The sequence below is a fragment of the Erinaceus europaeus genome, chromosome 2, assembly GCF_950295315.1.
Source record: "Erinaceus europaeus chromosome 2, mEriEur2.1, whole genome shotgun sequence".
Lineage (NCBI taxonomy): Eukaryota > Metazoa > Chordata > Mammalia > Eulipotyphla > Erinaceidae > Erinaceus > Erinaceus europaeus.
This window is the reverse complement of record NC_080163.1, coordinates 65289161-65316794: the sequence shown is the minus strand read 5'-3', so window position 1 is coordinate 65316794 and position 27634 is coordinate 65289161. Positions and strand designations below refer to the sequence as shown.

At 42.5% G+C, this 27634-nt stretch overlaps 1 protein-coding gene and 1 long non-coding RNA gene across 7 annotated transcripts in view; both read left to right on the top strand.

Moving 5' to 3' along the window:
• Positions 1-27634, top strand: part of TACC1 (transforming acidic coiled-coil containing protein 1) — a 171619-nt gene that overhangs the window by 49286 nt on the left and 94699 nt on the right. The gene's annotated exons all lie outside the window — the stretch shown is intronic.
• LOC132535654 (uncharacterized) lies at positions 1260-24184 on the top strand. The gene is made up of 2 exons (XR_009547374.1): positions 1260-1351; positions 24023-24184. It is a non-coding gene; the product is annotated as an uncharacterized LOC132535654 (long non-coding RNA).

Below are 27634 nucleotides of genomic sequence, written 5' to 3'. Positions count from 1 at the left end.
TAATTATCTCCTACTGATAATGCGGTTGTAGGAAGATAAATATTGGAGAGAAGTTATTGAGTCCCTTCTGTAGCTAAGTACTCGTATACTTCACATGTACTCGTATACTAAGTATACATGTATCAAGTCGGATGTCTCCTTGGTTTCTTTGCAGAATTATTTTTGTCGGTGAGTCCATCTTAACACCTTAAAAAATGCTTCTATAGCTTCTATAGCTAACTGAAATTGCTCTTCAAGGGGGATTTGACAAAGTAAAACAAGCAAGACTTGAACAAGATAGAATGGTAGGAAGATGGATACCATTTCACTTTCCAGGCTTTACCTTCTTTTAGTTTGTGTTTATTTCTCTGTATTTATTAACTGCAATTTTGTTTTTTTTCTAAAGCACTTTTACTCATAAGAAGAGTTACTTGGTTACCCTGAACTGCCTTGCAGTTCCTCTCCTTCCTTCCTTCCTTCCTTCCTTCCTTCCTTCCTCTCTCTCTCTCTCTCTCTCTTTCTTTCTTTCTTTCTTTCTTTCTTTCTTTCTTTCTTTCTTTCTTTCTTTCTTTCTTTCTTTCTTTCTTTCTTTCTTTCTTTCTTTCTTTCTTCCTCCAGTATCACCTTACTGAGAAAATGTTGAAGGGCCAGGTGGTGGCACACCTGGTTGAGCGCACATGTTACATTGTGTAAGGACCTGGGTTCGAGTCCCTGGTCCCCACCTATGGGGGAGAGCTTCACAAGTGGTGAAGCAGTGCTGCAGGTGTCTTTCTCTCTCTCTGTATCTGTCTCTCTCCCCCTTCCTCTCAATTTCTGGCTGTCTCTATCCAATAAATGAATAAAGATTAAAAATTTAAAAAAAGAAAATCTTGATTTACAAGGGTACGTTTTACACAGTTTCTCAAAGTAGGACCTCCTCCTCCTCCTCCTCCTCCTTCTTCTTTTAGACTTATTTATTTATGAGTCAGAGAGAAAGGGCAAGAGAGAGAGAACTAGTGCATCACTCTGGCACATGCATAACTCACAGGTGTAACTTGGGGCCTCATGCTTGACAGCCTAATGTACTGCTTCCTGGGTCACCAGACTTTACTTTTAAGCATCTCTTGAATATCATTCTGTGTTTTCTTGTCCCTGTACCTTAGCCTTTTCAAATCTGTGTGCTCAGTGTAACCTCAGTCCTTGAAACTACAGTACAACCGAGCAATTCCATGTTTGGGCGTATATAAAAAAATTATATATATATATAAAAAATTATATATATATATATATATATATATATATATATATGCTTTATCAAATGTGTGAGGACCTGGGTTTGAGTTCCTGACCACCACATGGGAGCACCATGAAAAAATAAAGTTTTATGGGCGAGGTAAATAGCATAATTGTTATCAGCAGATTTTCATAGCTGAGACTCTGAGGTTCCAGGTTCAGCCCCCATACTCTAAGGTCTCGGGTTCCAGTCCCCCCCTGTACTACCATAAACCAGCGTTGAGCAATTTTCTGGTAACAACAACAACAACAACAACAAAAAAACCCTTTTTAATTGATGGAATTATGCTTTGGTATCTCTCCACAGCACACTTACACGAATATCCAAATCTCAGCAGATAACTGTCAATAAATGGTTGTGTGACATGGGCTTCTTTCCTCAACTCCATGGCTTTCCTGTTTCTTGCCTTGTAGATGGTGATTATCTCCAATTCTCCCACTAGGGGGCCCCAAACACCATCCACTTTGATTTGGGTAGAGGTTGACCTGAGGTAAGCGCGACTAGTCAACAAAAATTATTTTGCTGGGTGGGATAACATGAAAAAATCATTCAATATTAACTCCTAGTATATTGAGGAGAAAAGAAAATAGGCCAGGGAGTGAAGAAATAGGGAATTGATTTTTTTAAATTTCTATTTGTTGTTTGTTACAAGATTGTAAGGGGGACTGAATTTTTGGATACTTCCATTCCCATCTGCTAGTGGTGTGTAGTTTCCACGCTCCCAAATCACAGGGTTCAGAGCACGATGTTTGTGGTTTGTGAGACTGGAAGCTTTCCTGTTGTTCACTGTTTGGTGTCCACTGACTAAATTGCAGTATTGGCATCCTGTGTTGGATGTAAAGGGGACTCATGACTTTTTGTATTTATAGAAATACACATCTTTGCAAACAGACAGTCAAGCCTGGGGCTCCAAAGTCCCAGGTTCAATCCCCTGCAGCACCTTAAACCAGAGATGATCAGTGCTCTGGTAAAAAAAAGAAAAGAAAAAAGTAAGTACAAATCTTGGGCTAGGGAGAAATCATAATGATTATGCAAAAGACTTTCATGCCTGAGGCACTAGAGTTTCAGGTGCAATCCCCAGCTTCACCATAAACCAGAGCCAAGCAGTGCTCTGGCCTTTCTCTCTCATTAAAATAAAATATTTTTATTTATTATTATTTTTTTGTTAGATTTTATTTATCTACTCATGAAGATAGAAGGAGAGAGAGAGAAAGAACCAGACAGCACTCTGGTACATGTACTACCGGGGATTGAACTCAGAAACTCATGCTTGAGAGTCCAACGCTTCATCCACTGCGTCACCTCCCAGACCACAAAGTAATTTTTTTTTTTTTAAATGCATATCTTGAAGTCGGGCGGTGGCACAGCGGTTAAGCGCACTTGGCGCAAAGCGTAGGGACTGGCTCGTGTCGGCGCTTTTAAAGCCCCAGGTCCAATCCCCAGCACCACCAAACACCAGAGCTGAATACAGTTCTGGTCTGCCTCTGTGTATCACTCTCACTGAAATAAAACAAGTGAAATATATAATCTAAGAAATTTTTATCTCGAGAGCTGGGTGGTAGCGCAGAGAGTTAAGTGCACGTGGCGCAAAGCGCATGGTTCTGCCCCCCCCTTCCCACCTGCGGGGGAGTCGCTTCACAGGCGGTGGTGGTGAAGCAGGTCTGCAGGTGTCTGTCTTTCTCTCCCCCTCTCTGTCTTCCCCTCCTCTCTCCATTTCTCTCTGTCCTATCCAACAACGACGACATCAACAATAATAATAACTACAACAACAATAAAAACAAGGGCAACAAAAAGAAAATAAATATTTTTAAAAATTTAAAAAAGATATTTATCTTATTCATTCCATTAGATACAGAGAGACCAGAGCGACTTTCTACGTGTGGTGTCAGGGATCAAATTTCAAGCCCAAAGCTCTACCACTGTGTTACTTTTCCGTTACCTAAACGACTGGACTGACTCCCTCCGCCACCCCACTCCACCCATCCTCAGGTAGACAGAGAAAGGGAGAGAGGGAGAGCTATCACAGTGTGGAAGCTTCCTCCTGTGCAGTGGGGTCAAGTGAACTACCTTGCCAGTCCTTGCCAGTCTTTCTTTCACTTTACTATTATTGTTATTATTATTTTTTTAATTGGTGGATGATGGCTTGCAGTACAGTTGTTGACATATGACTACAATTTCTCCTTAACCATGACGGGTCTCTGCTAAATATTTTCAACCCCACTTAGGTTCTTTAGATCCATTGTGAACTAGGACCCCAACACCCTCTTCACTGCCCCTCCCACCCAGAGAGCTTTGCTTTAGTGTTGAAGTGTTCAAAGTGATGAAGATATTCTTCTTTATTTTAATGTTATTGTTGATGGACACGTTCAGAACTTTCTGGTGCCCCCTGGTGGCTGATACTGCTTCTGACTGGCAAATTTATACAGAACAGAGGGAGGTTTTATTCTGAAAGGGGGTGTGGGGGGTCGCGCTAGTCCTCACCCCCAACCCAAGAAGAGGCCAGTTCTTCATTATCTAGGGTGTCTTGTCTCAGCTCCCTGGGAATGCTATTCAGACACTAAACCCAATGAGTGCTAGACTAGTTTCTTTAACATCTTTTGTTCAGCCTTTGGTGTGATTTCTCATGGTGCTTCTCATTTGGCAGTCATATTGCCCTGCTTGCTTATTCCTTCCTTCCTTCCTTCCTTCCTTCCTTCCTTCCTTCCTTCCTTCCTTCCTTCCTTCTTCCCTCCCACACTCCCTCCCTTTCTTCCTTCCTCCCTTTCTTTTTTTTAATTCTATCTCTTTTAAGTAGAAGTTGTTTTTAATTTTATTATTATTATTATTAAACCAGAGCACTGATGAGCTCAGATTTCTGGAGGTGCAGCAGCTTGAACCTGAGACTGTGGAGCATAACCCCACCCTCTTTATTTATTATTATTGTTGTTGTTATAGTTATTATTTGCCTCCAGGGTTATTGCTGGGGCTCAGCTCAGTGCCAGCACTACGAATCCACTGCTCCTAGAGGCTATTTTTCCCATTTTGTTGCTCTTGTTGTGGTTGTCATTATTATTGTTGTTGTTGGATAGGACAGAGAAATGGAGAGAGGAGGGGAAGACAGAGTGGAGGAGAGAAAGATAGACACCTGCAGACCTGCTTCACCGCTTGTGAAGCGACTCCCCTGCAGGTGGGGAGCCGGGGGCTCGAACCGGGATCCTTACACTGGTCCTTGCGCTGTGCTACTGCCAAGCCCCCTCTTTTTAATTTTTTTATTGCCACCAGAATTATTGCTGGAACTTGGTGTTAGCACAGTGAATCCACTGCTCCTTGTGGTTAACTGCCATTCTTTCTCTCTTTCTCTTTCTTTTGTTTTCTCTTTCTTTTTTTTCTTTACCAGAGCACACTGCTCAGCTCTAGTTTGTGGGGTGGTGCTGAGGATTGAACCTGGGACCTTTGGTGCCTCAGACATAACCATTATGCTGTCTCCCTAGTCCTCTTTCTTCCCTTTGATAGAGACAGAGAAACTGAGAAGCAAGGAGGAGAGAAAGAGGGACGGGAAAGAGACACCTGCAGCACCAGGGGCTCAAACTCGGATCCTTGCACATGGTCACATGTGCACTCTACTGGGTACACCACCATCTGCCCCCCCCTCCCCAAAGTTATCTTTATCCCCCTGATGATTGTCTGTCTTGTATGACTGAGTCCATACCCATGTCTGAATGATCAGTGGGACTGAAGAAGGCCTTGTGTTTGGATTGAACTACTTGAGGTTTGTGGCTTTGTGTGTCCTAGTGTGTGTATGCAGCTGTGTTGGAGGTGTGTGTATGTGCATGTGGTGTGTGACATATGAGATACTCTATCTTTGTGTGATGTGTGTATGTGGACATGTGTGTGACACTGTCAGCCTGTGTGAGCATGCTTCCCGTGCTGCTGACTTTCCCACAAGCCCAGAGACATTTACACGTAGAGATGTCAGGGGACTATGGTTTTCCCTCCTGAGCTGAGGAGCTCTGTTCAGAGCCTTCCTGTGTGTGAATCCTCGCCCACACTGTAGTCTGAATCCCACATTTCTCACATTCTTTACAAAACAGAGAGGTTCCCCGTTCACCCCTGCATTTTTTTACCAGCATAAAAATATCTCCCTAGGAATAGCAACTTTCTTGCCCACTAACTATTCTTTTTTTTTTTTTTTAATTTTTATTTGGGGGGTGGGTGGTTCGTGTTAATGGTTTACAGTACACTTGCTGACACATGGAAACAATTTTTCATCTCTAAATATTCTTGAGGGGAGCAGGAGTTTCAGTTTACATTCTCTTTTGCTGTCGGTAACATCACTGCCCTCTGTATTCATCCCCTCCCATCTCCCTCCTTCCCTTCCTCTCTTCCTCTTCCCCATACTTTTTCTCTTCACTCTATTGAAAACTCTCTATGGAAGCTGGATCGTAATGTTTCCTTTTTTGGTCATACTTGAGTTTTTCTCCACTTTCAGCATTAGGAGGGTCGGGGATGTGTGAAACAAATTGGTTCCTTGCATTGTGCTGTCTGCAATGTGCTGTTTTCTATATTGAATTCCAAGAGAATAAGTAATTCCCTCCAACTGCCGTCTCTTACTGAGAGTCGCTCAATAGAGGTTTTGTGAATGGGTGAATTTAATTAAAAGCTAGATGCTGAAGAGAAAAATCACTGTAATATCTGATTTGGGGGAAGGGGGAAATTAATTTTCAATTGGGGAAAAAAAAATTCTAGCATGGGCCTAGAATTTCTCTGAGGATTTCTTTGAATTTGCCCTTTGACAGATGGTATTGGAGAAGGAGTATGAATTCTGGGAACAGTTGAAGTTACTTTTCACCAAATACATACACCAGGAGCAGTGGAGTGGAGCTAAAGAATGTTGCCACACAGCCTCCAAGTATCCCCTCCTGGCACCCAGCAGCCTGGGAAATATGTCGGCCAGCTGTCAGTACTTGAGGTTTACAGATCATCTTAAATAAAGGGATTATTGAACCAACAGGGCAGTGACTAAGGAGAATGCCCACCCTGTTGACTAATCCCAGTGCAGTCACATTTCTGTGCAGACTGCCCACTGATACGGTCAAAACAGTCTCGGTCTGCCCCTGGGATGCTCAATAGATGAGCAGCTTGTTAGACTACATAGTCCAGGCCAGTTTTTCTGCACTGACTACTGTGGGCAGTAGCAGATAGAACCCAGTCTCCTTCCCTGAGGATGCTGAATTTTTTTTTTTTTTTTTCAGAATTCTGTCTAAGGGCCTCAGACTTGATGAGGAGCTAGGGATGGTAATGGTGAAAAAGAGTTTCACAAGGTCGGATTTCAGGGGTCAAAAGTTAAATAGGTTGGGGTGAGGGCATACCCAATTGAAAGCACATACATACAAGGAGCTGGGTTCAAACCCCTGGCCCCCACCTGCGGGGGTTGGGGGAGGGAGCTTAACCAGCAGTGAAGTGTAGGTCTGCTGCATTGCTTGATGCTGTGGTCTATTTACATAATCACTGTTTTGCCTGAGACCCACCCTGCCTGCAGGGTATTGGTTTAATCCCCACTGATTAGATGGAAGCTTTCTATGTTCTGTTCATGCTCTTTTTTTGCTCTGCCCCCTCTCCTAGTCATTTCCTTTCCCCTTGCCACTTCCGGTGAAGAGATGCATAAAAGGCGATGTATCCGATTAATAAACGAGGGTATATTGCCTTCCCGCTCAGCCACGAGAGTTCCTGGTTCCTCTCCCGAGTCGCTGAGTAGGCAGCAGCCTAGGTTGGCTCCGGCAGAGTTCTCTCCAACCCAGAGAGCACGTGCCCGGGAAGAAACACCCTCAAGCTAGCCTGGCAGTGAAGCAGTGCTACAAGTGTGTCTCTCTTTCTACATCTTTATCTCTCCCTTCCCTCTTCTAAAAAGTAACAAGAAGAAGATAAAATGGGCACGGGAGTGGTCCAGGAGGTGGCGCAGTGGATAAAGCACTGGACTCTCAAGCATGAGGTCCTGAGTTCAATCCCTGGCAGCACATGTACCAGAGTGATGTCTGGTTCTTTCTCTTTCTCCTCATATCTTTCTCATAAATAAATAAATAATTAAAAAAAAAAGAATTAAAAAAATGGGCACGGGACATAGCATAATGGTTATGCAAAACGCTTTCATGCCTGAAGATTTAAAGTCATAGGTTCAATCCCCTATACTACCATAAGCCAAAGCTGGGCAGTGCTCTTGTGGAAAAACAGAAAGAACAAGAAAGATAGAAAGAAAGAAAGAGAGAGAGAAAGAAAGGAAGGAAGGAAGGGGGAAAGAAAGAAAGAAAGAAAAAGAAATGGGAGGGAGGAAGGAGGGGGAAGGAGAGAGTGAAGGAAGGGAGAAAAAGAAAAGAAAGAGAATGAGAAATCCAGTGGGTTGGGTCTTATGCCCTTTGCTGAAGCAAGTGGGGGAGGGATTGGGAGTGAGAAAGACAGGGTGGAATGTTCTGGAAGGCTGTGCCTGAGTCATTTTTCCACCCTGTGTCAGGATCTCGGGTTCCAGACCACAAGCTCAAGAGTGGGAGGGGTGACTGCAAAAAAAATAATAATAATAATAAAATACAGCTTGCTACTCAAAGAAGGTGGATGGATGTTAGGCAGATAAGAATAGGAATATTTTTGTAAATATTTATTTGTTTACTTATGAGAGAACCAAAGCATCATACTGGCACATACGATTCTGGGAATTGAACTTGGGACATCATGCTTAAAGATCTAATGCTTTTTTTTTTTTAATATTTATTTATTCCCTTTTGTTGCCCTTTTTTTTTATTGTTGTAGCTACTATTGTTGCTGTTATTGATGTCGTTCACTGTTGGATAGGACAGAGAGAAATGGAGAGAGGAGGGGAAGACAGAGGGGGAGAGAAAGATAGACACCTGCAGACCTGCTTCACCGATTGTGAAACGACTCCCTTGTAGGTGGAGAGCCAGGGGCTCGAACTGGGATCCTTACACAGGTCCTTGCGCTTAGCGCCACGTGCGCTTAACCCGCTGTGCTACCGCCTGACTCCCAGGTCCAGTGCTTTATGCACTGTGCCACTTCCCTGGCTGCAAGAATATGCTAGACTTCACTGTTGTATTAGGTGCTAATTATGCTGTGAATTTAAGAGTTTAGCCAAGGGAGTTCTGAATATTTTGGATAACAGTCCAGAATTATTTATGAATTGACAGTGTTTTAAAAATAATTTTTATTTATTTATATTTACTTTTTTGACAGAGAAATCAAGAGAAGAGAGAGACCTATATCACCTGTTACACCACTTGTGAAGTTTTCCTCTTCCAGGTGGGGACCAGGATTTGAACCTGGGTCCTTTTGCACTGTAATGTGTGCACTCAACCATGTGCATCACCAACTGACCCCATTAGCAGTGTTTTGAGAAAGACATATTGAACTTGTTGCTTATCACAAAGTTCTTTGTTATGGCCTGGGAGGTGGAACAATGAATAAAACATTGAACTCTTTTTTAAAAAAGATTTATTATCTTTATTTATTTGATAGATAGAGACAGCCAGATATCAAGAGAGAAGGGGGAGATAGAGAGGAAGAGAGACAGACACCTACAGACCTGCTTCACCACACATAAAGCTTTCCCCCTACATGCAGGGATTGGGGGCTTGAACCTGGATCCTTGCACATTGCAACATGTTAAGATCAACCAGATGTGCCACCCCCTTGCCCCAAACCTTGAACTCTGAAGCAAGAGCCTCATAGTTTGATCCCTGGCATTGCATGTACTAGAGTGATGCTCTGGTTTTCCTCCTGTCTTTCTTACTAATAAATAAATCTTTAATTAAAAATAAAACGAAGTTCTTTGTCTCTAGGTTGGATATTAAAAGCACACTTCCTAATAGGATACAAAGTGAGGAGTCTTACTATGATTGAAAAAAAAATAATGATTGGGCTGGGGAGACAACATAATGGTTATGCAAAGAGACTTTCATCCCTAAAGCTCCAAGGTCCCAGGTTCAATCCCCAGTACCACCATAAGCCAGAACTGAGCAATGCTGGGGTCTCTCTCCCCTCTCTCTGTATCTCTTATTTAAATAAATAAAATTTTTTTTTAAATTTTTTATTTAAGAAAGGATTAGTGAACAAAAGCATAAGGTAGGAGGGGTACAACTCCACACAATTCCCAACACCCAATCCCCATAACCCACCCCCTCCCCTGATAGCTTTCCCATTCTCTATCCCTCTGGGAGCATGGACCTAGGGTCGTTGAGGGATGCAGAAGGTGGAAGGTCTGGCTTCTGTAATTGCTTCCCCGCTGAACATGGGCGTTGACTGGTCGGTCCATACCCCCAGTCTGCCTCTCTCTTTCCCCAGTAGGGTGTGACTCTGGGGAAGCTGAGCTCCAGGACACATTGGTGGGGTCTTCAATCCAGGGAAGCCTAGCCAGCATCCTGGTGGCATCTGGAACCTGGTGATTGAAAACAGAGTTAACATATGAAGCCAAACAATTTGTTGAGCAATCATGGATCCCAAGCTTGGAATAGTGGAGAGGAAGTGTTAGGGAGGTACTCACTGCAAACTCTAGTGTAGTCCTGCTTTCAGGTATATATTTTGCAGTAGTTTATGGATACGTGTGCACATAAGCTCTCTCTCACAGAAACTGGTGTATATCTAGGTTATGGGAATAAATAAAATATTTTTAAAAATTAAAAACAAAACAACCATTTAATACACTTATGCCTTAGCATCACTGGGAGGATACAACTAGAGTTTCTGAATTGAAGGTCTGGGATGATGGCTCAAGAATTTCTATTCTTTAGAAAAGAAAACACAAGTCGAACCTGAAATGGAATTGGAGTATTACACCAAAGTAAAAGAAAATACAGGTCCATGAAAGATGATGAATGACATAGTGGGGGTTGTATTGTTAAATGGGAATCTGGGGAATGTTATGCATGTACAAACTATTGTATTTACTGTTGAATGTAAAACATTAATTCCCCAATAAAGAAATTAAAAAAAAAAGAATTTCTATTCTAGGGGGTCAGGTGGTAGCGCAGTGGGTTAAGCGCACGTGGCACAAAGCACAAGGACCAAAGCACAAGGGCCGGAGTAAGGATCCTGGTTCCAGCCCCCGACTCCCCACCTGCAGGGGAGTCACTTCACAGGCGGTGAAGCAGGTCTGCAGGTGTCTATCTTTCTCTCCCTCTCTCTGTCTTCCCCTCCTCTCTCCATTTCTCTCTGTCCTAGCCAACAACAACATCAGTAACAACAACAATAATAACTACAACAACAATAATAACTATATCAACAATGAAAAAATAACAAGGGCAAGAAAAGGGAAAATAAATAAATAAATATAAAAAAATTTTAATTAATTTCTATTCTAGGCCTACAAAATATGTGGATCCATGTGCATAACTCAGGTTTAAGCCTCACACCCACATTAAAGAAAGTTTGTAAGGGGACCCTGATGCCCTGACAGTTATGAAAGCAACAAATATGGACAGAAAGGAAGAGAGTTCTAAATTCTGGGAAAATCCCATTTTTATCTATCCTTCCAGTCCTTACTGAGTAATAATTAGCCTGCCTTTCCTGAGAAAAAAATCTACCTGTCCCAGACAGAATGTATAATGTATGATCTGCTCCCACAAAAAAAAAAAAAGGCAATGTGTGAATCAACAACACTCCTCTCAGTATGTGTTTCTGCTTTTAATTTAGTCTACCCCAATAAATTCAATATATTGAACAAGGAGATACTGTCATGCCTGAGAGTCTGAGGTCCCAGGTTTTATCCCCCCCCCCCACTCCACCATAGGCCAGAGATCAGCAGTGGTCTGGTAAAATAAATAAATAAATAAGTCCAGGTGGTGGCACACCTGGTTGAGTGCACATTATAATGCACAAGGACCCAGGTTCAAGCCCCTGGACCCCATCTGCAGGGGAAAAACTTTGTGAGTGGTGAAGCAAAGCAGGGTTGCAGGTGTCTCTGTCTCTCTCCCTTTCTGTCTTCCCTTCTCTCAGTTTCTGGCTGTCTCTATCCAATAAATAAATAAAGATAATTAAAAAGGGGGGGAATCAGGTGGTGGTGCAACTGGTTAAGTGCATGTATTACTATGCACAAGGACCCAGTTTCAAGCCCCAGGTCACCACCAGCAGGGGGGAAGTGTCACGAGTGGTGAAGCAGTGCTGCAGGTGTCTCTGTCTCTCTTCTTCCCTCTCTATTTCCTCCTCTCATTTCCTCTCTGTTCCATCAAACAAAAGAAGTAAATAAAGTTTAAAAAGTGTTTTAAAGGGAGTTGGGCGGTAGTGCAGCAGATTAGGCGCACGTGGCACAAAGCGCAAGGACCGGCATAAGGATCCTGGTTTGAGCCCCCGGCTCCCCACTTGCAGGGGAGTCGATTCACAGGCGGTGAAGCAGGTCTGCAGGTGTCTATCTTTCTCTCCTCCTCTCTGTTTTCCACTCCTCTCTCCATCTCTCTCTGTCCTATCCAACAATGGCATCAACAACAATAACTACAACAATAAAACAACAAGGGCAACAAAAAGGAATAAATAAATAATTTTTTTTAAGTGTTTTAAAGTGGTTCGGGAGGTGGCGCAGTGGATAAAGCACTGGACTCTCGTGTATAATGTCCTAAGGTTAGTTCCCAGCAGCACATGTCCGGAGTAATGTCTGGTTCTTTCTCTTTCTCCCCTCCTATCTTTCTCATTAATAAATAAGTAAAATCTTGTTTAAAATAAGAAATGAGGAAGGAAACAATGAAAGGACAGACAATACTTTCTCTGCCCCCATCCCAACCAAGGGTGTGCTCTTAGAGAGGGGTAGGTAGATGAGAGAGCTGAAAAGAGGTAGCTCACCACTGGGTGGTTTTTTTGTTTTGTTTTGTTTTGTTTTTTTTACCAGAGCACTGTTCAGCTGTGGTTGATGGTGGCGCATGGAATTAAACCTGGAACTTTGGAGCCTCAGGCATGAGAGTCTTTTTGCCTAACCACTATACTATCTACTCTCCACCCCACTGAGTGTTTATAGTCTTTTTAGACACACCTCTGTTGTCCATGATTGGCCAATTCATATTTGTGCAGACTATCTCAATCCTTTGTGGTTCTCTCAGATATCGGGCATCACTAGGTAGCCTCCAGTCAGGGATCACAGGTGTTCTTGACACAGAAACTCTGGGGACATGTGGTTTCTCCTCTGAGCAACGGCTCCTTTTCCTACCTCAAACCATGACCCACTCAGTTCTAAATCATACTTGCTAATGGAGGGCACTTTGGCTGTATGTCTCAAAATACAAGACGTGTTTCCTTTCACATGAAAATAAAACATCTAGAGTTGTAGTCTACGTAATAATCCTGTGTGTGAAAAGACATACGCATAAAAGGTTGTTTATATTTCAGTTTCATTTACGATGTCTAGCAAGCATCAGTGAATCCCGTAAATGTCTCTTCAGGGGAAGCAAAATATGTAAACTATAGACATACACAATGGCTTGCTATTGCATCTAAGAGAAAGAAGATGGAATACAGACTCTGCTGGGTCAGGAAGGGTCTTGGCTGCAGCTCCTGGTTCCTGCTTTCTTCCCTGGGAAACAGTTTATGATGAATGCAGAAATGGGGAACGAGTCCTCCCCTCTGCCAGAGAACAGTATGCATATCTAAATGTGATGTGTGTAAAGAATCTACATGTCTTTTTTACCTCTCTGTCTTTCTGTCCATCTGTCCATCCTTGCGTACATAAAAGAGAAAGGACGGGCTATGAGGCCCCTTGGTAGAGCACACATACTACGTTAGAGAGATTTTTGGTTTTGTTTATTCATTCACTTACTTGAAGCAGGTCAAGAGTCTTCTGCCTGTGTTACAGAAACTGCTACTCTTGTTTTTCGCATGAAGGGAAATTTTTGCTTTATTGTGCAATTGGAGGCAGGGGTTAATTGAACTCAAACCAGCCTCCCCCTCCTCCCAAGTGTAGTTGTTTTTTTACTCCTGTGGATGGAATGGGGGTTGGGGGAGGGTGAGAAGGCCAGGACCTGGATCTTCCTGCCTTTCCAGAGTCTTCCTGCTATAGGACTTTGGCCACTTTCTTCTGAACTAATCCCTTCATATGTCTTAATTACACTCCTTTGTCACAAAGGGTGGGAACGTGCATTCTTGAGGTTGTCCATTTGTTTCTAGGATAGTATATCAATTGTTGGAGTTAAATTTAATCTAGTTCAGCAGTAATCCCTTTTCCCCAGTCCAAACCCAATCCTCTGGGAGATTCAGATGTCCTAATCATCAGTATTAGAGGACAAAACAAGATAGATGAGGCGCAGGCCATGGCACTCCCAGTTGAGCACACACATTACCCTGTGTAAAGACCCAGGTTCAAGCCCGTGGGCCCCATGTGCAGGGGGGAAGCTTCATAAGTAGTAAAGCAAGTCTCTCTCTATCTCCTCTCTCTCAATTTCTTTGTGTCCTACCAAGAAAAGAATAGGAAAAAGAAATTGTCACTGGAAGTGGTAGGATTCTATAGGCACCAAGCTCCAGTGATAACCTTGGTGTCTGTAAAAAAATTTAAAAAGGGGGTCGGGCTGTAGTGCAGCAGGTTAAGCGCACATGGCCGGAAACTCAAGGACCAGTGTAAGGATCCCCCCCATCCACTCCCCACCTTCAGGGAGGTCGATTCACAAGTGGTGAAGCAGGTCTGCAGGTGTCTGTCTTTTTCTCCCCCCTCTGTCTTCCCCTCCTTTCTCCATTTCTCTATGTCCTATCCATCAACAACAATATCAATAATAACAATAACAATAACCACAGTAATGATAAAAACAACAAGGGCAACAAAAAGGAAAATAAATAAAAAAATATTTTTAAAAATCCTTTTAAAAAAAAGATTAAAGTTGGGGGGGGGAGACAGTGTAATGGTTATGCAAAGAGACTCTCATGCCTGAGGCTCCAGGGTCCAGGTTCAATTCCCCACATCACCATAAACCAGAGCTGAGCAGTGCTCTGGTAAAAACAAATAAATAAATAAATAAATAAATGATAGATAAGGTGTTCTGTGTTTATGGGCCATACTTCTAGTGGCAAAAGACAGATGATAAGTAGAGTAATATAATTTCATTCCAGATGTAAAAAAATACTTTAAAAAAGGACAAAAACAGGATATATCTATCATTCACTCACATTTTAATAGTGACTATGGATCAAAAGTAAAACTATGGGTAAGTTTTCCTTCTTTGAAGTTTTATGTCTTTATTTATTTGTTTGTTGACTGATTGGATAAAGATAGAGAGAATGAGCTGAGACTATGGATCGACCAGTCAACACCCATATTCAGTGGGGAAGCAATTACAGAAGCCAGACCTTCCATCTTCTGCACCCCATAATGACCCTGGAATTCCATACTCCCAGAGGGATAATGAATAGGAAAACTATCAGGGAAGGGAATGGGATACAGAGTTCTGGTGGTGGGAATTGTGTAGAGTTATACCCCCCTATGGTTTTGTCAATATTTCCTTTTTATAAATAAAAAAAAAAACAAAGATAGAATGAAGAGATGGGTGGGGGAGGGAAAGAGAGACACCTGCAGCCCTGCTTTACTGCTTGTGAAGCTTCCTCCCTGTAGTTGGGGACTGCGGGCTTGAACCTAGTTCTTTGTGTATTGTTATATTTTTGCTCTACCAGGTGTGCTGCTGCCAGACCTCTGTGCTTTTCTGTGTCATCAAAAAGTTACCTTTTCAAGCTGAGGACTTTGTATCAGACTTGCCTATCTGAGGTCCCAGGTTCAATCTGCCACTACCAGTATAATGGTCTTTCTTCAATCTCATTTAAGAAGTAAATAAATCAGGCACCAAGCAGTAATACTCCTGGGTTCAAGCCCCTGGTCCCCACCTATAGAGGGAAAACTTCATGACTGGTAAAACAGCACTGCCGGTCTCTCTCTCTCTCCCTCTCTACTTCTGCCTTCTCTCCCAATTTCTGTCTCTATCCAGTAACTAAATAATAAATAAGTCTGAACTGACAAAATATCTCACATGGCTATATTGTGTTTGATTTTTCATATGTAAGGCCCAAATTCAAGCCCAGCCCCCACCACAGTGGAGGAAATTTCAGGACTGTATTATTTTTCTCTCTTCCTCTTTTTTTTTTTTTTTTTTATTTAAGAAAGGATTAATTAACAAAACCATAGGGTAGGAGGGGTACAACTCCACACAATTCCCACCACCCAATCTCCATATCCCACCCCCTCCCCAGTAGCTTTCCCATTCTCTATCCCGCTGGGAGCATGGACCCAGGGTCATTGTAGGTTGCAGAAGGTAGAAGGTCTGGCTTCTGTAATTGCTTCCCCGCTGAACATGTGTTGACTGGTCGGTCCATACTCCCAGTCTGCCTCTCTCTTTCCCTAGTAGGGTGGGTCTCTGGGGAAGCTGAGCTCCAGGACACATTGGTGGTGTCTTCAATCCAGGGAAGTCTGGCCAGCATCCTGATGACACCTGGAACCTGGTGACTGAAAAGAGAGTTAACATACAAAGCCAAACAAATTGTTGAGCAATCATGGACCCAAAGCTTGGAAAAGTTCTCTTCCTCTTTCTGTCTCTAATCTCTCCAATCATCTGAAATAAGTTGGCTCAGAGTTGTGAAACCTCAATGATGCCATATAAATAAATAAAGATTTAAAAAATATTTGTGGGGGCTGGAAGGTAGCACAGTGGGTTAGGTGCACATGGCATGAAGTGCAAGCCCCACCTAAGGATCCCTGTTCAAGCCCCTGGCTCCCCACCTGCAGGGGGGTCGCTTCACAAGCTTGCAGGTCTGCAAGTGTCTTTCTCTCCCATTCTTTGTCTTCTCCTTCTCTCTCAATTTCTCTCTGTCCTATCCAACAACAACAATAACAATAACAACAAGGGCAACAAAGGCAACAAAATTGGAAAAATGCCTCCAGGAGGGCCTTATTCAGGGAGTCCTGAGATTCCCAAACAGACATGATGGGCCTAGACCTCAAATAAATCCCTCTCCATTGTTACCGGTCATTTCTATCAGGAACAATAGACCCCTTTGTGGGCCCCACATAGGACCTTACCCTCAACTTAGATCAACAACGGTAGAGAATGTTCCATCCTCCGAAGGGAGGATGGACAACATACTCAATGCTACACCTGAGGAATATGGGTCAATATTGGGGCAACTTGGAATGTTCCTACTCATAGCCACAGAAAGTGAGCTCAGATCTACAGGGATGCAGAGATCACATAGGCTCCTGAACTGAACATGGACCCCAGACCAAATCAAATCGATGGGGTTTACAGTCAACAATACTTATATCCCTCCCCCATATTAGGGAGCTACTCTCTTCGCTGATCCAGCTTTCTGTCCCTTTTCCAGCTATGACATCACCTCCCCAGACAATAACTTGGATCCACCTGCATATCAGATTTCAGGATCAGAGGGAAAATAAACTAGTATAGCTACAGGCCCTTTGAAATATAACTAAAATATGCCTACTAGCTATTTACAAAATGGAGGAAACCACCCCCCCCAACACTTCATCTGCACTATTCCAGCCTTTAGGTCCATGATTGTTCAACAATTTGTTTGGCTTTGTATGTTAACTCTCTTTTCAGCCACCAGGTTCCAGATGCTAGCAAGATGCCAACCAGACTTCCCTGAACAGCCAACCCCACCAGTGTGTCCTAGAGCTCCACTTCCCCAGAGCCCCAACACACTAGGGAAAGAGAGAGGCAGGCTGGGAGTGTGGATCAACCAGTCAACACCCATGTTCAGTGGGGAAGCAATTACAGAAGCCAGACCTTCCACCTTCCGCATCCCAAAATGACCTTGGCTCCATACTCCCAGAGGGTTAAAGAATAGGAAAGCTATCAGGGGAGGGGATGGGATACGGAGTTCTGGTGGTGGGAATTGTGTGGAGTTGTACCCCTCTTATCCTGTGGTTTTGTTAATGTCTCCTTTTTAAAATAAATTTTTAAAAAATGGCCCCAGGAGAAGTGGATTTGTAGTGCAGGTACCAAGTCCCAGCAATAACCCTGGAGGCAAATATATATATTAGTATAGGAGTGTAATAAGTAAAATATTATTTTGCTACTTCTTTGAGTTCTTGGTCTGGTCTAGTTGAATAATCAAGCATCAGACAATTTATGGAGAGAAAATAACAAATCTAGTTACATATATATATTCTACATGGATGTAAATTCTGGTAAAAATAATATAAAACAGTAGCTTATATCCTGAGCTAAGGGGATAGAATAGGGGTCCAGGTATTCAGAGAGAGGAGGGTGACTCCTATGACAGAAATTAGACGTTCTATAACCAGATGTTTTTTGTCTGTTTTACCAGAGCACTGCTCAGCTTTGGTTTATGGTGGTGTGGGAGATTGAACCTGGGACTTTGGAGCCTCAGACAAGAGAGTCTGTATGCATAAGTCCCACCTTGTAACTAGGTGTTTAACATACACTGCATAGATTTCTCCAATAGAACTACCATTTCTAGAAAAAATCCTGAACCTGTATGATATCCCTAATCTCTAATCTCCATTTGTCTAGGTTGTTAGTATAATGTAATTGCTTCAGTCGAAGTCTGTGGGGCCTCAGTTGACTTTAGTTTGAAATAATCCACATGCCAGGTGGCTGGGGAAATAGCTCAACCGGTAGAACATCAGCCTTATATGCCTAAGGTTTTCAGTTTGATCCCTGGTGCTACGTGTACCAATGTGATGCTCTGGCTTGCCTCTCTCCCTCTTTCTCTATCTCATGTGAAATTCTCTTCCTTTTATCTAATAAATAAATCTTTGGGGTGAAAGGTAGTTAGCATAATGGTTATGCAAAGAGACTCTCATGCCTGAGGCTGCAAAGTCACAGGTTTAATCCCCAGCACCACCATAAACCAGAGCTGAACAGTGCTCTGGTAAAATAATAAATAAAGGGAGTTGGACGGTAGCGCAGCAGGTTAAGCGCACGTGGCCCAAAGTGCAAGGGCAGGTGTAAGGATCCCAGTTCCAGCCCCCATCTCCCAACCTGCAGGGGAGTCACTTCACAAGTGGTGAAGCAGGTCTGCAGGTGTCTGTCTTTCTCTCTCCCTCTCTGTCTTCCCCAGAACTCTTCATTTCTCTGTCCTATCCAACAACGATGACATTAATAACAGTAATAACTACCACAAAAATAAAACAAGGGCAACAAATGGGAAAAAAATGAATATTTTAAAAATAAATAAATAAAATACATATTTAAAAATAATATTAATAACCCATAATGGTACATGGTGTGTGACATGTCTTAGTGTTGTTTTCGATGGGTTATGTTGTTTTCGCCGGGCTGGTTTCACGGGTGGGTAACAGACGACCAGGGACTCATAGTTGAGCTGTAGGCAGTATCTCTTTATTCATGCAGGACGCAGCACAATCTAAGCCGAGCTAAGCTAAACTCAAGGTTAAGTACTCTAAAACTCACAATGCTGTCTTTATATATACTTCCCAAGTAGGGTGGAAACAGGATGTGACATAGAGAGGGTGGAGAGAAAAGTGACTGGTGAAAATCAGGGTGTGACAAAGAAGGGATCAGGGTGTGACAAGGAGGGGGGGGGTGGAGCAAAAACATATCAAAAACAGTGGGGATTGAACCAATGCCCTGGAGGGAGGTGCTTGTTAACAGCGGTTATGTAAATAGAATGAAGTGGTTATGTAAATAGAATAGTGTTAAGCAGGGGGGATTTAAACCAAATGAAACAGAAGGGGTCTCATGCATACCAACATCTTAGAAGGCCTGTTCTGGATATCTAGAGAGGTCTTATCCTTCATTTTTTTATCATTATTTTTTGTAAGATAGAAATGGAGTGAATGGCAGAGAGTGAAAGAGAATACAGCACAAAAGTGGGGGCATGGCTCAAACCTGGGTCATGGGTATGGCAAAGTAATATGCCATTCAAGTCAGCTATTTCACTGACCTCTTCATTTAGTTTGTAAAATAGTTCATGTTGCCTTTTAAAATGTGCTAAACTGTGAGGGGGCAGGAGTTACATAGACCAGGTATTTGTGTCCTTAGTGCTGGGTAGAAAGCATAGGATTTATCCCCCTTACCCATGAGGTATGAGGTCTTATACCAGCTTTGGTGCCTGAGTACCCTGCTGGCAATTCTGAACATCTCAAGGACTCATCTATTCATCTGTAAGTAAGGGTCCAGTGATATGTGGCAATATATATATATATATATATATTGCCTCCAGGGTTATCACTGAGGCTTGGTGCCTACACTACAAATCTACTGCTCCTGGAGGTAATTTTTCCCATTTTTGTTGCCCTTGTTGTTATTGGATAGGACAGAGAGAAATCGAGAGAGGGGCAGACAAAGAGGGGGAGAGAAAGATAGACACTTGCATACCTGCTTCACTGCCTGTGAAGGGACCCCTCTGCAGATGGAGAGCCTGGGGCTCCTTATGCTGGTCCTTGCACTTCACACCATGTGCATTTAACCCACTGTGCTACCGCCCAGTCCCCTCTGTGGCAAATTTTCAACTAGAAATCGATCCATACTCCCAGTGGGGGAGAAGTCATAGAAGGTAGAGGTTGTTGTTGAGTGCGGGCGCGGAGAAGAGAGAGAGGAGGGGTCCGCAGTGAAGAGGAAACACAAATCTTTATTTGCGCTGGCACCTCAGAGTTGGGTGCTAGAGAAGCAGGTTGGGCCACATGGAGGTAGCGAAAATGGCCGCCTCATGCAGTAACCTTTCCTGCATCTGAACACTGGAGTGAAGCGCTGGCAAGAGAGCGAGGTGCGGAAAAGGGTTTTTATAGGAGTAGCTTTCATGGGAAGGGGGAGGAGTAACCATAGCACTCCAGGATAGGATAATAACTCTCGTGAGAATGGGAGGGGGGGGAGTAACCAAAGCACTCCAGATATCGCGGGGATATAGACAATGTCCTGAGGGCATAACATGGCGGAACAGGCACTCCCAGAATGTCCCAACTCTCACAGGAACTAGTAGCCTGAGGGGAAAACATGGCAGATGTGAATGCATCTGCACAATTTCCCAGCAGAGGTTAATAAAAGGGCTCTGAACTTCAGTTCCATCAGGACCCAGAGAGAGAGGACAAAAAGGGGAGAGATATTTGAATGTAGAAGTAGGGTTATGTGTGGCTTGGAGGGGAAGAAAGGATTGAAATGGAAGAAAAAGGGAGAAATTGTGCAGACACTTGTAGAGATGATAGTTAACACGTCTGCAACCCTGGGAGAACCGCGGTGGTTTGCAATGAAGGGACCTGGGATTCAGAATTCTGATGGTAGGAATGGTGTGGAATTATACCCCTGCTGACATGTAATTTTGTAATCAATATTGAATTGCTAATAATAATAAAAAAGAGACTTTCATGCCTGAGACTCTGAGGTCCCTAGTTCAGTCTGTACCTCCTCACTGCCACCACCAAATAAGGTAGAGGTGAGCAGTGCTCTGGTCTTTATCTGTATCTTTCTCAAATATTTTAAAAATATAGTCAAATGAAAGAGCCAGTTCAGGTCCCCCGTCCCTACCTGCAGGGGGGAAGCTTCATGAGCAGTGAGTGAAGCAATGCTGCAGGTGTTACTCTTCTCTCCCTCTCTAATTCTACCTCCTTTCTCATTTTTTCTCTGCAATATAAAAATGAATGAATGAATGAGGGGACCATGTGGTGGCGCACCTGGTTAAGTGCTCACATTACAGTGCACAAGGACCCAGGTTCAAGCCCCTGGACCCCACCTGCATGGGGGAAGCTTCACAAGTGGTGAAGCAGGGCTACAGGTGTCTCTCTATCTCTTCCTCCCCCCTCAATTTCTCTCTGTCTCTATCTAATATTAAATAAAGAAATAATTTTTTTTAATGAATGAATGAATGAGAGATAGCATAATGGTTGTACATTCCTAAGGTTCCAAAGCCCCAGGTTCAATCCCTCCCCTCCACACTCCACCCCACCCCCACCACCATAAGCCAGAGCTGAGCAGTATTCTAGCCAAAAGAGAGAGAGAGAGAAAGAAAGGTTTATCATGCAGGCATCAAGTCCCATGATAACCCTAGTGGAAATAAAAAATAATAATAAAGTTAAAAGAGCATGTGTGATTAATTCATTTATAGAATAATAGCTAGTTATTATTTTAACCCTTGCGTTAGGAAATACTCCTTTATTAAGTAGTATTTCTGGAATTATATATTCTACTTGGAATACCTGGACTTTGCAGAAACCTAGGTGTCCATTTCCTACAGTTTCAGTAAATTTATTTATTTTTCCATATTGTCATCATTCAGCACAACAGCCTAAGTCATTACAGTACCTGGACTGATGGTCTCAGCTGTCTTCAGGATTATTAGACCACCTTATTCACATGACACTTTAAGTCTCATGGTTGGGGGATTTCTGACCTTAGTGTTTTTTTTAAACACTAGTGTTTATTTATTTATTTATTTAGGAGGAGAGACAGAAAGAACCAGACATCACTCTGGTACATGTGCTGCTGGGGCTTAAACTCAGGACCTCATGCTTGAGAGTCCAATGCTTTATCCATTGTGCCGCCTGCCGGACCACATAGTATAGATTTTGAAGCAAACTAGTTATCTGCTGGTGATGTGGAATAACATTTTTTTACTAGTGATTTACAAAATTACAGAATAACAGGGTACAATTCCACAGAGTTTTGTGTCTCCATTCCTTCCACTGGAAACTGCAGCGATTCTCCCAAGGTCACAAATATGGATTAACTATTATTTCTTTATCTATCTATCTATCTATCTATGTCCCCCCTTTTTTTTCCCCTATGGTCCTGCCTTGTGGAATGAAATTTAAGGAATGTTCTTCTACCTTGAATTCCACAGATCTCCATTCAGTGTCTCTGTCTCAGCATATCTCTCTCTCTCTCATCTGAATGGAAAAGTGGTCCAGAGCAGTGAAATTGCAAATGTTTAAGGTTCTGACTCCACATAATAATAACAATTTAAAAAATAATGTGAAGCTGCTATACTCAGGAGGTCTAGTGATGATCAGACAATGGACTTTTCTGTTCCTCTCACATAATCAGATGATGTTTAGTCTCAGGCTGCACTCTGTTCCTTCCATATCTGTCTTACTGCTCCAAGTGTCTACGTAGTACAAGCTGGTTCATCACCAGCTGGAGGGATGGGGGCCGAAGAGTGCAGGACACTTTTCTTTTTAAAGACTTTTCCCCAAGTCTGCATTTAACACTTGGCTAACATTCCACAAGTGAGTAGTGAGTCACCAAGCCGCAAAGTCTATAGAGAAGTCTATAGAGAAGGCAGCAAAATGTAGCCTTTAGCAAGGTGACTATGTTCTTAACCCAAACACAGGGTTATTTTATTTTATTTTATTTTTACCAAAGCACTGTATTTTTTAATATTTATTTATTATTGGGTAGAGACAGAGAGAAATTGAGAGAGGAAGGGAAGATAGAAAAGGGAAATAGACCGAGAGACACCTGCAGCCCAGCTTCACCATTCATGAAGCTTTCTCCCTGCAGGTGGGGACCAGACGTCTGAACCTGGGGCCTTGTGCACTATATATAGTATGTTTACTTACACAGATGCACCACTGCCTGATCCCCAGAGCACTGTTCACCTCTGGTTTGTGGTGGTACGGGAGGTAGAACTTGGGGCATTGGAACCTCAGGTATGAAAGTCTTTTTGCATAAACATTATGCTATTTTCCCTGCCCTCATAGCATACTTTTAATAGAAGAAAAAAGGGAATGGGGGAGGGCGGGGAGGCTCTATATGCAGCACTACCATAAGGCAGAGCTGAGCAGTGCTCTGGTAAAAAAAAACAACAAAAAAACAAATAAATAGAAGTAAGAGGGAGGTGTTGGATTCATGGTGGTCTTGTGGAAATTCAAAGGATAAGGGTACATAAAGCACATAATTTAAAGAACCAATCTAAGAGTTATTTATTTTAGAATATATTATTTTGGGAGTCGGGCGGTAGCACAGTGGGTTAAGCGCACGTGGTGCAAAGTGCAAGGACTAGAGTAAGGGTCCCGGTTTGAGCCCCCGTCTCCCCACCTGCAGGGGAGTCGCCTCACAGGTGGTGAAGCAGGTCTGCAGGTGTCTATCTTTTTCTCCTCCTCTCTGTCTTCCCCTTCTCTCTCCATTTCTCTCTGTCCTATCCAACAACGATGACATCAATAACAACAACAACAATAACTACAACAACAATGAAAAACAGCAAGGGCAACAAATGGGGAAAAAAAGAATATATTATGTTTGGAGCTGGGTGGTGACACACCTGGTAGAGTGTACACATTACAGTGCACAATGATCCCGGTTCTAGCCCCTGGTCCCCACTTGCAGGGGGGAAGCCTCACAAGTGGTGAAGCAAGGCTGTTTCTCTGTTTCTATCTCTATCTCCTCCTTCCTTCTCAATTTGTCTCTAGACAAAATAAATCAATAGATGAAAATATTTTTTAAAAGAAGAATATATTATTTTAAACTTTTTTTCTTTGGTCCCAGTCGGTAGCACATTGATTAGGGTGTTGGACTCATAAGCATGAGGCTCCAGGTTTGATCCCAGGTATCCCATGTGCCACAGTGATGCTCTGGTTTCTTTCCTCTTTCTCATAAATAAATAACCCTTAAAATTTTTTAATTTGGCTGGGTGGTGGCACACCTGGTTGAGCGCATGTATTACAATATGCAAGGACGAGAGTTCAGTTTCCACCCCCCACCTGCAAGGGGAAAGCTTTGTGAGCGGTGAAGCAGTGCTGCAGGTATCTGTCTGTCTCTCTCCCTTTCTGTCACCCCCTTTCCTCTTGATTTCTGGCTGTCCTTATCCAATAAATAAAGATTAAAAATTTTTTAATTACAGTGACCTGGGAGGTGGCACAGTGGCTAAAGCACTGGATTCTCAACCATGAGGTCCCAAGTTCCATCCCCAGCAGCACGTGTACCAGAGTGATGTGGTTCTTTCTCTCCTTTTATCTTTCTCATGAATAAATAAATAAATAAATTCTTTATATATATATATGTATATATTTTCCCTTTTGTTGCCCTTGTTGGTTTTTTATTGTTGTTGTAGTTATTATTGTTGTTGTTATTGATGTCGTCGTCGTTAGACATGACAGAGAGAAATGAAGAGAGGAGGGAAGACAGGGAGAGAAAGACACCTGCAGACCTGCTTCACCACCTGTGAAGTGACTCCCCTGCAGGTGGGGAGCCAGGGGCTCGAACTAGATCTTTATGTGGGTCCTGCTTCGCACCATGTGCACTTAACCTGCTGCACTAATGCCCGACTCCTAATAAATAAATTCTTTAAAAAATTTTTTTTTATTACATGAGCTGGAAAATGTTTAGATTTGTGTTAATTTGAACTAAAATTTTTTGAACTTCAAGTAGTGTCCAAGTTAGTCATCGGAATAACAAACTTCTTGCAGCTTATGAATTTTCATTTGGTTTTGAAAAGCTGAGCTGTACAAGGCATTCCTCAGCCCTTTGCCATCTCATTGCTTCAAGTTTCCTTGGTAATTTTTGTATTCATAGTCTGCCAGGTCCCCTTTAAGCTGTCACCACTCTGCATTCCTTTTCATTATTCACAATATCCTTTTTATCCTTCTTCTCATAAAGAACATGACTTTGTTTCTCAAGTTTCTGAGCTGGCAGAAGTTACCAATAAAAATTTAGTTATGTATTTACTAGTGTAGGAGACAAGTATCTGTCTTTTAAGCAATGATTAAATTTTGTGTGTTCCACAGAAGCAAATACTAAAAGGAATTATTTTTTTAAATATATATATTTAATATTTATTCCCTTTTGTTGCCCTTGTTGTTTTATGGTTGTAGTTATTATCGTTATTGTTATTGATGACGTTGGTGTTGGGTAGGACAGAGAGAAATGGAGAGAGGAAGGGAAGTGTCGGTGTTCACGCAGGGTGACTGACACCAGCAGGAAGGCAACTGACTGGTTCTCTCTTGCTCGCTCAAGGAACGAAACGAAACAAAGACACCGGGGAGACTGAAGCATGCTCAGATCTCAAATCTCATTTATTGTCAGGTGATCATGAGTTTAAATAGAAAACCAAACAAAGAACATATTTCAAACATGTCAGAAATTACAGGTTTCTTAAAGGTCAGCTTGCCCCTGTGGTAGGGGGTTGGTATGACAGGAGTTGATGAGATACAAGACAGTTATTCTCCATGACGCAAGCAACTTAATTATCCAAAGGTATTTGAGAGAAGCATAGGGGTTAAACCCGTAGGGTGAGACAGAGAGAAGATGGATATCAAAAGGCCATATAGTTTGGAATTTCTCTTGTCTGGGGTCTGAGGTGTATGATGGAGTGTGTGATAAGGTGTGTTCTCCTCTGTGATCAGAAGGTGAGGTGAACTTTGAGTAAATGAATCTTAAAGTAGGCGGCCATGTGGCCTGCAGTTAATGGAGAGAAGTATTGAGGTTTCTGTGGGCTTGAGAGTCAAGAAGGGAAGAAATTAGTCTGAGAGAGGATTTCTCCCCTTTGCTCACCTTGGTTGAGAGAGACTAACCAAGAGAGTATCTTCTCAGACCTCCATCCAAGGATGGGGGGATTTCTCCCTGAGTTCTATCAAGCTTACACATAGCCCCACAGGGAAGACAGAGAGGGAGAGAAAGACATCTGCAGACCTACTACACTGCCTGTGAAGCGACTTTCCTGCAGGTGGGGAGCCAGGGGCTTGAACTGGGATCCTTACGCAGGTCCTTGTGCTTTGCGCCATGTGCGCTTAACCCACTGCACTACTGCCCGACTCCCTCTGGTTCTCTTTCTTATCTCTCTCTTACACACACACACATATTCTCTCCTATCTATATCATCAATAAATAAAATATATTTTTATTTATTGATGATATTTATGATATTTATTTCCCCTCCTCTCTCCATTTCTCTCTGTCCTATCCAACAACGACAACAACAATAATAACTACAACAATAAAAAAAACAACAAGGGCAACAAAAGGGAATAAATAAATAAAATAAATATTTAAAAAAAAAAATTAAAAAAAAAAAAAGAAAGAGAACCAGACATCACACTGGTACATGTGCTGAAAGGATTGAACTAGGGACCTCATGCTTGAAAGTCCAACACTTTATCTACTGTGCTACCTCCCAGACCAACTACAATGTATTATTATTATTTTTTAATTTATTTATTTATGAGAGACGGGGAGGAGAAGGAGAAAGAATCAAAGTGTCACTCTGGCACATGTGATACCAGAGATTGAACTTGTGACTTTATGCTTGAGAACAAAAGGCTGGTACCCACTGCACCATCCCAGATAAATGCGCCTGCCCAGTGTTATTTGTCTTTGAGGATTCTCTAATTTCTATCAGTAGGAGTCCCTGGGGCAAAGTTTCTTTTTACCATTTTATCTTATTATTATTATTATTTTTTTAAATATTTATTTTATTTATTTACTCCCTTTTGTTGCCCTTGTTGTTATATTGTTGTAGTTATTATTGTTGTTGTCATTGTTGGATAGGACAGAGAGAAATGGAGAGAGGAGGGGAAGACAGAGAGGAGGAGAGAAAGATAGACACCTGCAGACCTGCTTCACCGCCTGTGAAGCGACTCCCCTGCAGGTGGGGAGCCGGGGTTCGAACCGGGATCCTTATGCCGGTCCTTGTGCTTTGCGCCACCTGCGCTTAACCCGCTGCGCTACAGCCCGACTCCCCATTATTATTATTTTAAATATTTATTTATTCCCTTTTTGTTGCCCTTGTTTTTTATTGTTATAGTTATTGTTGTTATTTATGCCATCGTTGTTGGATAGGACAGAGAGAAATGGAGAGAGGAGGGGAAGACAGAGAGGGGGAAAGATAGACACCTGCAGACCTGCTTCACTGATTGTGAATCGACTCCCCTGCAGGTGGGCAGCTGGGGGCTCAAACCAGGATACTTATTGCCGGTCCTTGTGTTTTGCACCGCCTGTGCTTAACCTGCTGTGCTACCGTCCAACTCCCTATTTTATTATTTTTTTTTTAGGGCACTTTGGCTCTACGGATAAATTCCTTTTTGTTATGAGGCTGTCACACTTTAGTCACCAGTCACTTAGATTAGACCCACAGGCTGCCCTCCTTTCTCCATCTGCTCCATGTTATCACAGCAGATATTAATTATTAATTTGAACTTCTATTAATTTCTGGCAGGCCTGAGTTTTCTGTGGAAGAGCTCCTTTTATTAGATCTATCTTGTAGCTATTAGATGGAAGAAAATCATTGACTCCATTTTCAGATTCAGAAATTAATCTTGAACCAGCCTAAAGCATTGTTCCTGCCATGGAGTTTGACTGTACATGGATAAGAAGAAGGAAAGAAAGGCATAATGGTTATGCAAAGGTTTTCATACCTGAGGTTCTGAAGTTCCTAGTTTAGTCATAAACCATAAACCAGACCTGATCAGTGCTCTGGGAGGTGTGTTTAACCCAGTGTACCACCACCCAGCCCTCAGGT